Below are 14,460 nucleotides of genomic sequence, written 5' to 3'. Positions count from 1 at the left end.
ACTTTTGGGTGGCCTGGCAGGGCCTCCTTTCCTTCTAACTCTGAGGGGAGGTGATACAGAGGAATGAAGGAAACTGAAATCCTCTCTTTCTTAGGGGAGATGGGGCTGGTGGGTCATGTGGGCACATCGAGACCCTGCAGCCCTTCTGCCATGTGGGTGATTGTAACCTGCCAGGGGCTAATCAGTCCTTGTTGGAAGAGACGATTTTTTTAATTATTTGTATTTCTTTCTTTTCTGCACGGGAAAAGAAAGAAATACATCAGAAAAATACATCAGCATCAGAAAAAATAGTTAAGTTTTACTTCCCATTTTCCAGAAACTGAAGAATTCTTCAAAAGGAAGAATTCATGGGTTGCATTTCTGGGGGACATTTGGAATGGAAATGGTTTGGATACATAAAATTATGCAATTAATTTGAATGAATTGGTTCTGTAATTTTAAGGAGAATCATTGCAGAACCACAGAAAGTGTGAACAGATGTACCAACAGTGAGCTTTGCTTTTCTAAGTGCTCTCAAGGTTCTTCCTTCCCAAGGCCAGAGGAAGTTTTGGGGCAGCACACTTAATTTTGCAGGGGCCTCAGATTTCTCAGCACTGCAGAGCTCAGGCACAGGGCAGTTATGTACCTCTGCAGGTGACATCTAACCCTGTGCCTCCTTTGTTGAGGCAAACCTGCCCCTTCACAGCTGCCCTGGAACTGCAGCCCAAGCTCAGGTCTCCAGCAGCGTGGTGCTGATCTCTGCTCACAGTGGGGTTATGGAGGGTGGGCCTTGAGAAGAAAGGTCCTGAGGAGCTCCTGGGCTGAAGCCTTTCTCTCATGAGCAATTTCAGCCTCCTCCCTACCCTGACAAGCCTATCACGGGAAAAAGGCACCAGTTTGGTGGTGATGCTCTGATTGGTTTTGTTTTCCAGCAACATGAGCAGCAGCACTGCCTAAGTCTTGCTCCCTGTCTCCTTGGTGAAATCCTCTGTGAAAAATTCAAGGCTTTTTCATTCATACTTCCATTCTGTCCAAATGTTCCTTTGAGGCAGATATTTTCCTTTGCCATCCTCTGGCCTTGTAATCATGTCAAAATTCACCCAAAACAGTCATTAGAATTTTTCCCCTGGGTGGTTGTCAGTGCTTTCTGACACTCCTTTAATTTAAGTCTTGAAATAGTTCTGAACAGTTATTTTTCTTTAAGGGAAGATTACAGAAGCCTGAACTTGTAACAGATTTCCTATACAAATATAGATTGTTTGATCACTAAGAAATTTTAAAAAAACCAAACTTGCTTGAAGAGCAAGCAATTTTGCTTGTTTGTTTACTTGCTCGCGGAATTCCTAAGGAATAGTGCTTTGGCTATTAAAAATGAACTCCTGGTAAATTGGTGCCAGTGAAGTGGGGAAACTAAATACAGGTCATCTGTCCTTGCAATCTTAGCACTAGCCAGTGCATCTGCCCCCTCCACCGCAGCCTGTCCGGACCTGTGTGGTCCTTTAGCGGGGTGGGGGTCGCAGGAGGGGACTGTGCCACACAGTAACTCGTGTGTGTTTGTGTTCCTTGTTCAGGGGACTGCAGTGCAGAAATCGGTGAGTCTCCTCCTCTTCCTTACAAAGAATTATTTACAGAGTGTCTGTAGGATGGTGGGTTTGGTTGAGTTTTTTCACTTTTAAAGTGTAAAGTAACCAGAAAAGTGGCTGGGGCTGGGGGGAAGGAGAATGAATTTGAGAATCAAGAATTAGAGATGACTGGAGATGATGTCTGGGGCTGGGAATGGGTGGTGGCAGTGGTGGTGCCAGCAGGCTGGGAGTGCCCTGGTCCCCTTGGAAGCAAGGGACCTCTGAGAGAACATTTCCTGCCCCAGATTTGAGCAGGATAAACTGCACCATCCCCAGCAGAGCAGAGCTCCAGCTGGGGGTGGGACAGGGCTTTGGACAGCCGAGTTGTGGCAGAAACCCACCCTGGGGCACATGCAGGCGCTTATGGGAGAGGGGACACAGGGTATATCCAAATATCCCACAACCCCCCTGCGCTGGTTTATCTTCTTTTGCAGAGACTCAAGCCAAAGAACTTGGTGAGTATCATTCTCTTTCCTATGTGGGAGACTTCTCAGTTGGGCCTTTGTCTAATCTGTGTTTTGCATGTGTGGCCTGGTTTTGGTTTTTCTTTTGGGAAAGGAAGAGGTAGCAAATACAGAACTTTCGTTTCAGAAACGTTATTTTCCGTTGGTCTCTGTGTGGGTTTATGTTGGTGTGACCCACCCCACTGCGGGGCTGGGGCTGTGTGATGCCAACCAATCCCAGCCCCTCCCCTGGATCGAGTTCCCCAAGAGGCAGACTCAGAGGGTGGGTCGAGGGGCGGCTCAGAAGCCTAAGCCGCACCCCCTGGGCGGTGCCCAGGTCCAAGCCGCCTCCCCCGCTTCGGGAAAATTCTCGGTTATTCGGTCGTTCATTGGTTCTGTTATAACTCCCGCCTCTCGGTTTACCACAGTGGTTCTTGTTCAATTGCATCCTCCCCCTGGCTTGTAACTCGTTGGTTGTTTTCCCCTTTCCCCGTGGTTTTCAAATTCCCTATAAAACTGAGGACGAGCCTCAAGGGAGGATCCCATCTTATCATTCCCATCGCATTCCATCCCATCACATCGGATTCCAGCTTGTTCGGGTTGCGAAACTTCTAATAAACCTGTTAGAAGCCAGACCCAAACAGCCTCTCTCTTCCTTTGTCTCCGAGCTAACGTGAGCCGACATCATGGGCTCCTGCCGTCTTTCCCTCTGCAAAGAAGCCAGCTAGCTAACCCAGCAAGCAGCTCTTTTCCTGATCCCCAAGTCACTTCAGCGACGCGTGGAGGTAACGCAGCTGCACTGTCTCTGACCTGGGGCCGGCCAGAGCTCGTGCTTCAAGCACCAAACCCTGCGTTAGGTTTAGGCTATTCCCTGTAATTATTCTATACTGAGAAGAAAATTCCTCCTGTTTTCAAAGTACAGACTGCCGTAAATGTATGTCCCAATCGGGACCAGCAACGTGGCTGTATTTATAGAAAACGTATGGAGCCCCTTCATGTAGTCAAACACTGAAGTTTTAAATCTCCATGTGTTGCAGCAGGGATTACTGCAACAATTATATTTCAAACCAGGAGTCCCATGGAAACCGAAGTATATGTGGACAGATTCGTGGTAGATGTTTCAGAGATGTTTATTTCTCCAGCCGCATGGCCGGGGCTCAGCTCAGGAAGTCCGCAGTCACGGGATCCCAGGGTCCTTGGCGTTATCAGGGAACCCAAACCAACCAATGGGGAATGAAGCTGAGCAGGGGCTCGGAAACCCCGTGTCTCCCCCCCAGGGCCCGTCTCCCAGGGCTCCATGGCAGGGGAGGGACCCCAACATCTCACCCGTTTTATTTTAATAAAAGGAGAATGAAAACAACTGGATAAACGTAACAAGAACAGTTTCAAGACAAAACAAGCCACCCTCCTGAGTCTTTAAAAATGTCCAAACAGATTCTCTGGAACATCTTAGGGCTGACAGAAGGGAGACAGAACTCTCCGAGCATGGGTTGTGGGGAAACTGATGCAGGAGAGAGTTTAATTTCTTCCCTCCCCCTTTTCATCCCCCCTTCGGCATCAGAGAGGAATTGTAGGGAAATGGAATTGTATAGGGAAGCCATGGGGTGAAAAAGGGATTAGGAATAAACTGGGGATGGGGTAAACTTAGGAAGGGGTTCATATTGGGTATAGGGTAAAAGGGGGAAGTAGGCTGTGGGTAGGGAAATTGCAGGGATGGATATTGTTTATAATTTTGTGCATAACGGCTGCCTTTGACTGGAATACCTCCAGGCCCAGTAACATTTGCTGCTTGTAAACCCTTCTTTCCTTGCACTATATCAAATTGCACAACCTCCCCATCTCCTACACTTTGCAGGTAATTTTTAGGGTTATTCCTTTTAATGGCAGTTCTGTGGATGAATAGATCTCCCCCTGTATCATCTCGTGTTATAAATCCATTGTTGTTTTTTACATTGTACCATTTCACAGTTCCTGTAACTTTTGTGGCTACAACTCCTCCTATCACGTGCTTGCGTGTTTGTCGTGGCTACCGGTCCCGCGTGGCCGCCGCCTCGCCAACTCCGACGTCTCGGCCGGGCCCCCGCGTTGCGGCTGCTCCGCGCTCTCCGAGCGGCGCTGCTCCGGCGTGTCTGGGCTCTGCGCGGCCCCGCGTTGCCATCGCCGCTGGCTCCGTGCCCTGTGAGCGGTTCCGCTCCGCCAACTCCACGCTGCTTTGGGAGCGGCCCCGTTCCGGCTCGGCGCTGCGCGGCTTCTCGTGTCGCTGTGGAAACCGCCGCTTCTCCCTCCGCAGGGCTCTCCGAGCCGTGTGCTCAGAGCGGGCTGCCACGCCGATGCCCGGTTCCTGGCTGCTCGTGGCCCACGGCGCCTGCGGCACCTGCGGCATCGCTCCCTCACTCGCGGCCGCGTGGCCGGGGACCCCGAGACAGGGATGGGGTCCGCGATAAGGGGCGCGCTCCCGAGGGGGCCGGGCGCATCCAGCGCAGGCACCTCCGCCGGCACGGCTGCAGTCATGTGCTCCTGGGATGGCGGCTGCGCAGCCTCGGCCATGGGATTAGTATGATCCTCTGTTTTAGGGGTAATGGGACCATATAAATGCTCCTCAAGAGCTTCCCTGATTATAAGGTATGCACGGAAAGCTTCTCTTTGATTCCATACTTTATCCCAGATCTCGTCCCAGAAACACCCCTCACAAGATACAGGAGGTTCGATATTAAAAAGTAAGTCTCGAGAAATACAGGAGAACCTTTTGAAAAGCCAGATGAAAAAGTGTTCTAGATCTCCTGGTTGCATTACTTTTTTGTTTTGTTGTTCAAGGATTCCTTTTACTTCTAGATACATTTTTCTCTGTGGCTCAGAGAGCCCCATTTCCCATGATTCTTCCATAGTCCAGAGAGAATATCCAAACCAAGATGAGAAGAGAGAGGTCTAGAGTGATTATGTTACTCACGAATCTTCCTCAGGGATCGATGTCTTGCTCGCATTCCTCCACCAGTTTGTTGCAGCAGGGATTACTGCAACAATTATATTTCAAACCAGGAGTCCCGTGGAAACCAAAGTATATGTGGACAGATTCGTGGTAGATGTTTCAGAGATGTTTATTTCTCCAGCCGCATGGCCGGGGCTCAGCTCAGGAAGTCCGCAGTCACGGGATCCCAGGGTCCTTGGCGTTATCAGGGAACCCAAACCAACCAATGGGGAATGAAGCTGAGCAGGGGCACGGAAACCCCGTGTCTCCCCCCCCCAGGGCCCCTCTCCCAGGGCTCCATGGCAGGGGAGGGACCCCAACATCCACGCATTGAGATATCTTTCACAAATGTCCTAGGTTACAGTGTAAGATGTGCCCACAAGCATGTATTCTATCACCATCTTCAGGAGCTGTTAAAAGCAGGTGGGGCAGTGCTCCCTGCCTCCTCCCTCAAGACCATGTCCTGTTAATGGCCCATCAGCGCCTTATCTCGTGCCTCATCATTCCATTGTGAGATGCTCCACCCAGAGGGAGAAACCAAGCATCCCATCCTGGAAAGAAACTGGGATTTTTGAAGGCACAGGCAGCCTTTTCCCACTGGATTTTCCAGAGGACAAGAGCTACATACCTACCCCTGGACCTTCTGAGGAAGACCAGATCTTTCTACACAGGATCACTGCTTCAACAGAACCACATCCATTCACTTCAGGAGGACTGCAGCCACCACCTTATCGGACTGCTGCTGCTGCTACCCTGACTGACAGGGTCAGGTCGTATCTGACTGTCAGTTTAAATCAGATTTGTTCTTTTTTTTTCCCTACCTTGATTATATATATATAAAAGTAGAGAACTGTTATTCCTATTTCCCACATCTTTGCCTGAAAGCCCCTTGATTTCAAAATTATGATAATTCAGAGGGAAGGGGGGTTGCATCCTACCTTCCTTAGCTGACACCTGTCTTTCAAACCAAGATAACAAAGATAACAACAGCTCAAAAAGTGAGCAGCTACACTGGCATATCATTACCTTGAGATAACCCAGTACAAGTGTGTTTGATTACCTCTCACCTGTATTTCTTTGTTTGTTGGTTTTTTAAAGCATGGAGGAGATATGCAGTGCCTTTAGAAGAAGGTAGTTACAGTTTGGTCTTTCAGGTTGCTAAATCATTTTCCCTGCTTTATTCTCCCTTCCTGGCAGTTCCCCTCCCACAGTGTTGCTGATGGGACCAGGGGTGGTTCTGCCGACCCTCCCTTTAGCAGAGGAAGTGTAACACCCCAACTCCTTGTTCATTTGGTGCATGCTCCAGTTTCAGGCAAATCTGGAGAGTTCTGATCTTCAGTGACTGTGTCCCCACATTTCAGACATCTGGGGTCTTCAGCCTGGAGATCTGCTGACAATCCTTTTCTCTCTCTGCTTCTTTTTCTGTTCCTTGCACCAACATTGTGACCTTGTGCACCTTTCCATGCCACAGTCTGCCAGTGCTTGCTCCCACCCTGCTTCTTCCTTAGGCAGCCCCATCCTGAATTACCAAAATATGGGTAGGGATCTAATATCGATACCCAAATGAGACAGACAAAGACTCTCTAACAGTTTAGAGTTAGAAAGTGCATGTTTATTCCAGCGCTGGGCAGCTGCGCAGGATAATTCCCTGATACGCAGTGCAAAGTTACAAGCAAACACAGAGTCTATTTATCCACAAAAGTTATGAATAACCAAAATACAAATGCATATTTATAACATTAACACCTCCCATTCTCTGCTTTGTATGGAAATTAGTTTAATGTCATTAAGCATGTGTAGTGTGTGCTCTGAATTGAGTTGGTGGTCTTTTTATTAGGGGAGTGGTCTCATAAGATGAAGCATAAGTAGTCATCCTCAATTTTACCTTTCTGCCTTCCTGGGTTTTATCAATTCTAATTACTTTTGGTGACCTCCCAATTCCTCTTTGCGTGGCTTTAAATAGGTTCTCAGATAGGGAGCAAATTGACAATTGTTTACGTTCCCTAAATCTATTTATCAATGTTTCTGTTTCTCATTCTGAGCACAGCTAAACAAACATAAAAGTGACAGATAATCAGTTACTTAGTAATCAGTTACTTGCATCTCGAAAACTCATTTCAGGTCCAGCTCTTCTTAACTAACTATTAACTTTTAATTGATTAAACACACTTTTATTTTAACTAAATTCAGCACAGCTAACCCTCTAACTAAATCTTTGTTTCTTTTAAAATTCTGTGTTTCAAGCCAAGACCTCCCCTGGAGTGAGCTCTGCCCTGATGTGTTCGTTCTATCTCTGCTGCAGTGAACATGGTTGTCCTGGGTCCCAGTGTATTCTATTACCATCCTCATGAGCTGTTGGAACCAGGTGGGGCAGGGTTTCCTTGCCTCCTCCCTCCGGACCATCTTCTGTTAATGAGCCCATCAGCGCCTGGCCTCATCACTCACCATCCCATTGTGAGATGCTCCACCCAGAAGGAGGAACCAAGCATTCCATCCTGGATATAATCTGAGATTCTGAGCACCACAGACACCCTTTCCACTGGATTCCCAGAGGACAGGAGCTACATAGCCACCTTCCAAGGAAGAGCAGCCCCTTCTACAGGATCACTGCTCCAACAGAACCACATCCACCACTTCAGGAGGACTGCAGCCACCATCGTATCAGACTGCTACCGCCACCCTGACTAACAGGGTGTCAGGTTGTATCCTGACTCTGTCACTTTGAACCAGTGTTTTCTGCCGGTTTTTTATTTCCCTATTAAATTGTTATTCTGACTTGGTGCCTCCCACTGGTTTGTTTTCAAACTAGTACAGTGGTTCTGGACCCAGACACAGCCCACTGGGACCTTGTCCTGTCTGATGATGGCGAAAGTGTGAAATGAGGTGACACATGACAGGACATCCCTGAGAGGTTTAACCCATGCTGCTGTGTGCTGGGCTGTGATGGCTTCACCTCAGGGAGACGTTACTGGGAGGTGAAGGTGATGGATGCAGAAGGATAGGCCATGGGGGTCTCTACAGAAGATGTGAAAAGGAAGGATGATATTGAATTTAAGCCGGAGGAAGGCATCTGGACAGGGTTGGCAGGGTACTTCCAGGCTCTCACCTCTCCTGATCACACTCTCCTTCCTGAAATCAGTACCCCCAAGCAGATCTGGATCTGTCTGGATTATGAAGAGGGACGAGTAGCAATTTTCAGTGTTGATTAAGGTATTTCCATCTTCACATTTCCACTCGTATTATCTGAGAGGAAAAAAATCCACCTCTGGTTCTATCTGGGTCCTGGGACATGTCTCAAAATATGACCATGATGAAGGGGAGTGAGTAAGATAAGGCTTTTCTAGGAGAACTTGGTAGTTCATACAGAAGAATTGAGGTTAGAAGGAACCTGTGGAGGTTTCTGTGGCAACCAGCTGCTCAGAGCTGGGCTAACCTGAAGGCTGCCTTTGGTGTCTTCGGACCTTGTTCAGCTGAGTTGTGTAGGGTCTCCCCGGGCAGAGATCTCGTTACATCTCTGGACCTCTGTCCAATGCTGCATCTCTCTCAAAGGTCAGAACCAACCCTTTTTCTTTGGTCAGATTTCTCGTTGCAACTCATGTTGTCAACTCTCCTCCTTGTTCTGTTGAACACAACTTCTGCTGAAAAGATGTTCCAGGAACAGGGATTTTTTGAAATGTACACAATAAAGTTACTTTGGTGTGATTTATCTGTATGTGTGTCAGCATCAAGGCTGTCTCTGAGCAATGTCTCCTGCTCCTTTTAGCCTGTTGGATTTGCAGGAGAAAATGGCTCACTGCATCCTGCTGGAGCCAATGAAGCCATGTCAGCAGGGCAGGTCTGTTGGGGTAGGGAAAGGGTTACAATAAGAACAGCAGCAGCAACATCCTGTGTTTGAACAAACTGCACCAGCTGAACAAGAAACCACTTCAACCAGAACATGAAGAAATCTGAAACAGAACGGTATTCCTGCTCTATTGGCTTGTGACTCTGGAAAGAATAATAGAAGATGTCAAGAAGATAGATTTATTGTAGAACTGTGATTAGTTTTAAGCTTGCCGTTAAAAATAGCTTTTGGGCTGAGGATATAAATTTGGTGAGCTTTGCAAATAAAGTAAATTCATTTGGACCTAGCTTGTGTCTCTTGCCCTCATATGTCACACAGGTCCATGGCTGTGCTTGTCCCCACACCTGCAAACAGCACAAACCCTGGGGACAAGCTCACCTGTGACCTGGCGATATCCAGCACTGTGAGATGGGCAACTCCAGATTATTTTGCTGTAGGGGAAGCTGCCCCCTGCAAGGGGAGGAGAGCCGTGTGTTCTTTCTCAGACATGCTTTCACACCAAATCCCCCAGTAAACTGGTGTCCAGCAGGCATGGACCTTCCCAAGGGAAGGCTTCACCCAGACAGAACTGGTAAGGAAGGAGACTTCAGTACAGGGGGTGGGTTGCAACAAGTGCCCAGACCTTTCTCCTGGAGAAAAGGTAAATACCTTCATAAGGTGTGCACAGGTTGATGATCTGTTATGTCAGGAACAGATAACAGTGAAAAGGCTGTGCAGTATTAGAGATGAGATGGATGCGGGCAGGTGGTTTCAGAACCATGTTCCAGTGGCAGCACCACTGAGAATGAGGCACTACAGAGCTGGTGATCCACAAAAGCAGGGCTCTGCCTCAGTCTCCACCCTCCAGCATCACACCAGACCCAGAATCGGCACTTTAACAGCTCTAGACAGCCATGAGTAAGGTCTGCAAGGAGAAACTGTAGCAGCAGCACACAGGGGACACTGTAAAAGAAATGATGAGTGCTCACAGTGGGCGGCTCTGTTAAGGGACTATGAGGCAGGGAGTCATGTGAGGTAGCCCACTTTCTGGCAGCTGAGTCTGAGATACTGTTGAGAGGGTGCCACAACCTCTCAAGAGCACAGACTGCTCTCCACTGCTGCTCTTCCATGTGGCACAAATGACACACAAGCCAGAACCCAGGCAGAATCAAGAGAGATTACAAAGCCCTTGGGGTCCGAGTGAAAAATATTGGTGCCCAAGTAATCTTTTCCTCCAGTTTACCCATAAGAGGCAAGGGGATAGCCAGGAATAGATGTATAATGCAAATCAATTTCTGGCTTTGTGGCTGGTGCTGTCATGGGGGTTTGGACTTTATGGTAACAGGATATTCTTTGATGACTACAACCTGTTAGGGAGGGATGGGATCCACATGTCTAGAAGAGGTCAGGAAACCTTTGGCAGCAGGCTGGACACCTTGGACAGCTGGGCTTTAAACTGAAGGGCTTGGGGGCGCAAGGCACTGCTTCCACATCATGTCCAGGAATAAGCCAGGAAACCCAGAGCAGTGGTAAATCACCTTTGTGGCCTCCCAAGATGAGAGCAGAAGGCCAACCACCTCAGGGGTGTGTATGGCTGTGGTGCATCCTCTTGGACCCCTCCTGGGAAGCCTGCCCCAGCCTGCCCCATTACCTCCAAATGCCTGCAGACCAATGCACACAGCATGGGCAACAAACAGGAAGGATTAGAGAACTGTGTGTGGTCACAGGGCCGTGGTCCCATTGCAGTCACAGAGATGTGGTGGGGTACTTTGCATGACTGGAATGCTGGTGTGGATGACTGCATACCAAGAAAGATGGGTCAGCCAGGCGAGGTGGTGGAGCTGCTCTTTACATGAGAGAGCAACTACAATGGATCAAGCTGTGCCCAGGGATGGATGAAGACTGAGACAAGAACTTGTGGGTAAGCATTTAGGGACTGGCTATCACAGCCAACAGGACTCAGGCAGTGACCATCCCCCTGTGCTGGGCACTGCTGAGGCCTCACCTTGTATCCTGAGGTCAGTTTTGGGCCCCTCACAATGGGAAAAACATTGAGGGGCTGCAGCGAGTCCAGAGAAGGGAACGGAGCTGGGGAAGGGTCTAGAGCACAAGTCTGATGAGAAGCAGCTGAGGAATCTTGAGGGGCTCCGCCTGAAAAAAGGAGGCTTACAGGGGACCTTCTGGGTTCCATGAAGGGTGGTTCACCTCATTACAGCCTCACTTTCTGCAGCACCAGGAGACCCCAGATGAGATGGTGACAAAGAAGGGAAACATAGAAATGCCCCAATGCTCCTGCCAATGGAGGCAGGACTGGGAAGACATATGAGCACAAGGGAGTATCTCCTCATCAGAGGCTGGACTGCTGAGGAGGTACCTCACCCTTGTACCCATGGCCTTAACAGCAGTGACTTTGGTGGGTGGGGGAACAGACCAGGGGCTCAGAAGCAAAGAATTTTTTAAATTAGGAAACACCTTTAAGATGACCAAGTCCACAAGTCCAACTGTTAACCCCCCACTGTCTGGTCCACCACTAAACCATGTTCCCAAGTGGCACATTGTCATAGGTTAGCAAGCATAGTCCCGGAGGGGACGTCCTTGCTAAGGGGTGCTTACAGTTTCCTCTGGGAACTGATAGAACCTATCAGCGGCCAGTTTGAATATGGACAATTCTCTAAGCCACTTAAAGTTGTGAGCACCTCTGTGATCCACATTTAAGAATAGGCAAACCCCCCCTCCAAGCTCTCTCTCGTTTCCGGCACTGGCACAGGTGGCTGCAGGCCCCGTGTGGGGGCCAGCGGGCCCGGCCAGGCCCTGCTTGGGCCAGGCTGGGCCGGGCCACGGCCATCCTGGAGCCATGGACCTGTTCCAGCCGTGGAACCCCCCCCACCACTGCCTTGCCGTGGGCAGCTGGAGCAGCTCGGCTCTCCCCCCTCTCCACTGCGATAAGAAAAATTCAACATTCCAGCTGCAAAGCTGCAAGGCCGAGGTGAGATTAACCCTTTTACTGCTGTGAAGAGCTGAAAACCTGAGGGAAGAGAGAGAGAGGAGATGCTTAAAGCTGAAATTCTGTTGTGAAGCTATGATATATCAGAGTATCCCATTGTAATTTCATTAAGATATGGGGGGTGGAGTGTTCAACTTGTAAGCAAAAGCACCTGCGCCGAGATAGGCAGATGCTGACGCAGCTGTAATTTCATGAGAAGTTTGGACAGGGAGAGATGAACCAGATGAGGACTTTTGCTCCAAATGGGAAAGGAGAAAACCTCAGTCCCTAGAGATGAACCAGATGAGGACTTTTGCTCCAAACGGGAAAGGAGAAAACCTCAGTACCTAGAGATGCTCCCAGAGATAGTCTTAACGATGAAGATGATGAAGGCCCTTTGCTCCCAGGGAAGGAGAAGGGCCTCTGTTTTTGTTTCTGAACGGCTCAACCTTAAAATTGTACCCCAAAAAACTTCAAGAGTGGACCCTCGAAAGCAGTTGCGGGATAAGCTGCAAGTCAGGGGGAAAGGACTCACACGCAGGCAGAGACTCCTCTTCCTAAATGGACTGAACAATATTTGGAAGTGGGCGGCTCTCTCGTTGTGATAATGTTTTCATAGCATGAGCAAGAAGAGACTTGTCTTTCTAAATGGACTAAACAAGGTTATTATGGAAGTGGTAAACAGACTGAACATCTTAAGGGTTGTCTTTTTACATTGTCAGTGGGAGAAGGGAGGAAGGTGGGAGGAGGAGGAGAGTTCTGAAGGTGGTATAATTTTTTTTTCTTCCCTCTTTTAGGTCTGTTAATAAACTTTATATTCTTTCAAGTTTGGTGCCTGCTTTGCATTTCTCCTAATTCTTATCTCACAGCAGATAAACAGTAATGAGTATTTTGGACCAAACCACTACACTAAATTGGTGTTTCTGCCCGGTTACAAACCGAACCCGCGACACACATCTACATGTCTTTTAAATCCCTCCAGGGATGGTGACTTCATGATTGGTTTGAAAGACAGGTGTCTGCCTAAGGAAGGCAGGAGCCTCCCTTGGAATGGAAGATGCAACCCCCCCTTCCCTCTGAATTATCATAATTTTGAAATCAAGGGGCTTTCAGGCAAAGATATGGGAAATAGGAATAACAGTTCTTTACTTACATATATATATATATATGAATATATATATATATATATGAACAAGGTAGGGGAAAAAAAAGAACAAATCACAAATCTGATTTAAACTGACAGTCAGATACGACCTGACCCTGTCAGTCAGGGTAGCAGCAGCAGCAGTCCGATAAGGTGGTGGCTGCAGTCCTCCTGAAGTGAATGGATGTGGTTCTGTTGAAGCAGTGATCCTGTGTAGAAAGATCTGGTCTTCCTCAGAAGGTCCAGGGGTAGGTATGTAGCTCTTGTCCTCTGGAAAATCCAGTGGGAAAAGGCTGCCTGTGCCTTCAAAAATCCCAGTTTCTTTCCAGGATGGGATGCTTGGTTTCTCCCTCTGGGTGGAGCATCTCACAATGGAATGATGAGTCACGAGATAAGGCACTGATGGGCCATTAACAGGACATGGTCTTGAGGGAGGAGGCAGGGAGCACTGCCCCACCTGCTTTTAACAGCTCCTGAAGATGGTGATAGAATACATGCTTGTGGGCACATCTTACACTGTAACCTAGGTCACTTCACCACTGTCCTGGGCAGCCTGTGCCAGTGCTCAGTGCTTTTCAACTCTTTTGGTGAAGAAAGATTCGTGCAGGAGATGAGGCTTGCCCTGAGAATACCCCCCGTCTGATCATGGTATCTCTCCTGTCAGGTAACCTTGCTCTGGCTAAGGCATCTGCTCTGCAGGGGATGGCAGGGAGGAGCAGCTCAACCAAGTCCTAATGAGAGCTGAGGTCTTGGTGCCTTCTCCAAAATGCAGTCTGCCAACTCAGGGAACCAAGAGGAGAAAACACAACACACAGACTCCTTCCCTTTCATTCAACCCCTGCTTTGACATTCTTCTTCAAAACTGCCATCAGAAATGTCCTGAGGATGATATGGAGCTGTGAACAGCCCTGGCTCATGTAGCACCCTCTCAACTGAAACAGGACCCTGCCCTTCCCGGTGCTGCTCCTTCCACCCCCAGCTTCTCCCCAAAGCACTCTGGGGAGCTCCCCAGGCTGGCTGAGTGCTGACCCTGGCAGGCAGCAGAGTCCCTGCCCTGGCACACAGACCCTACTCAGAAGGACAGCCCTGGGTACCCACCTAGCCTCACACTCTGACAGCCCAAGGTGCCACATTCTCTGCCCCTTTTGGCCTCCCTGGAGATGTCCCGGAACTCCAGGTTTGACAGATCCTGAAGGGCAGCAGAATCACTCTCAGGAAATCACCTTTTAGCTGACTGAAATAATCACCAGCCATCCCTCTCTAAAGAGAGGAGAGAGACTGATTCCAAAAGCAGGTTTGTCCTATCAGAGATGGATGTCTGCAAAAGGTGTAAATATTTCCCTCTGGTCTCTGGTATTCCTGACCCATAGCAAAACAAAGACACACAGGCAGTGACAGGGAGGTGTTGGTTGAATCCTGTGCAGGGCAGGGACTCAGCTGAAGCAGTGCAGGCATCTCATCCCCAGCTGGAAGCCCTGGGAATGAAGCAGGATTCAGTTTC

This window comes from Coloeus monedula, assembly GCF_965178545.1.
Source record: "Coloeus monedula genome assembly, chromosome: 27".
Taxonomy (NCBI): Eukaryota; Metazoa; Chordata; class Aves; order Passeriformes; family Corvidae; genus Coloeus; species Coloeus monedula.
This window is presented reverse-complemented; position numbering follows the sequence as displayed.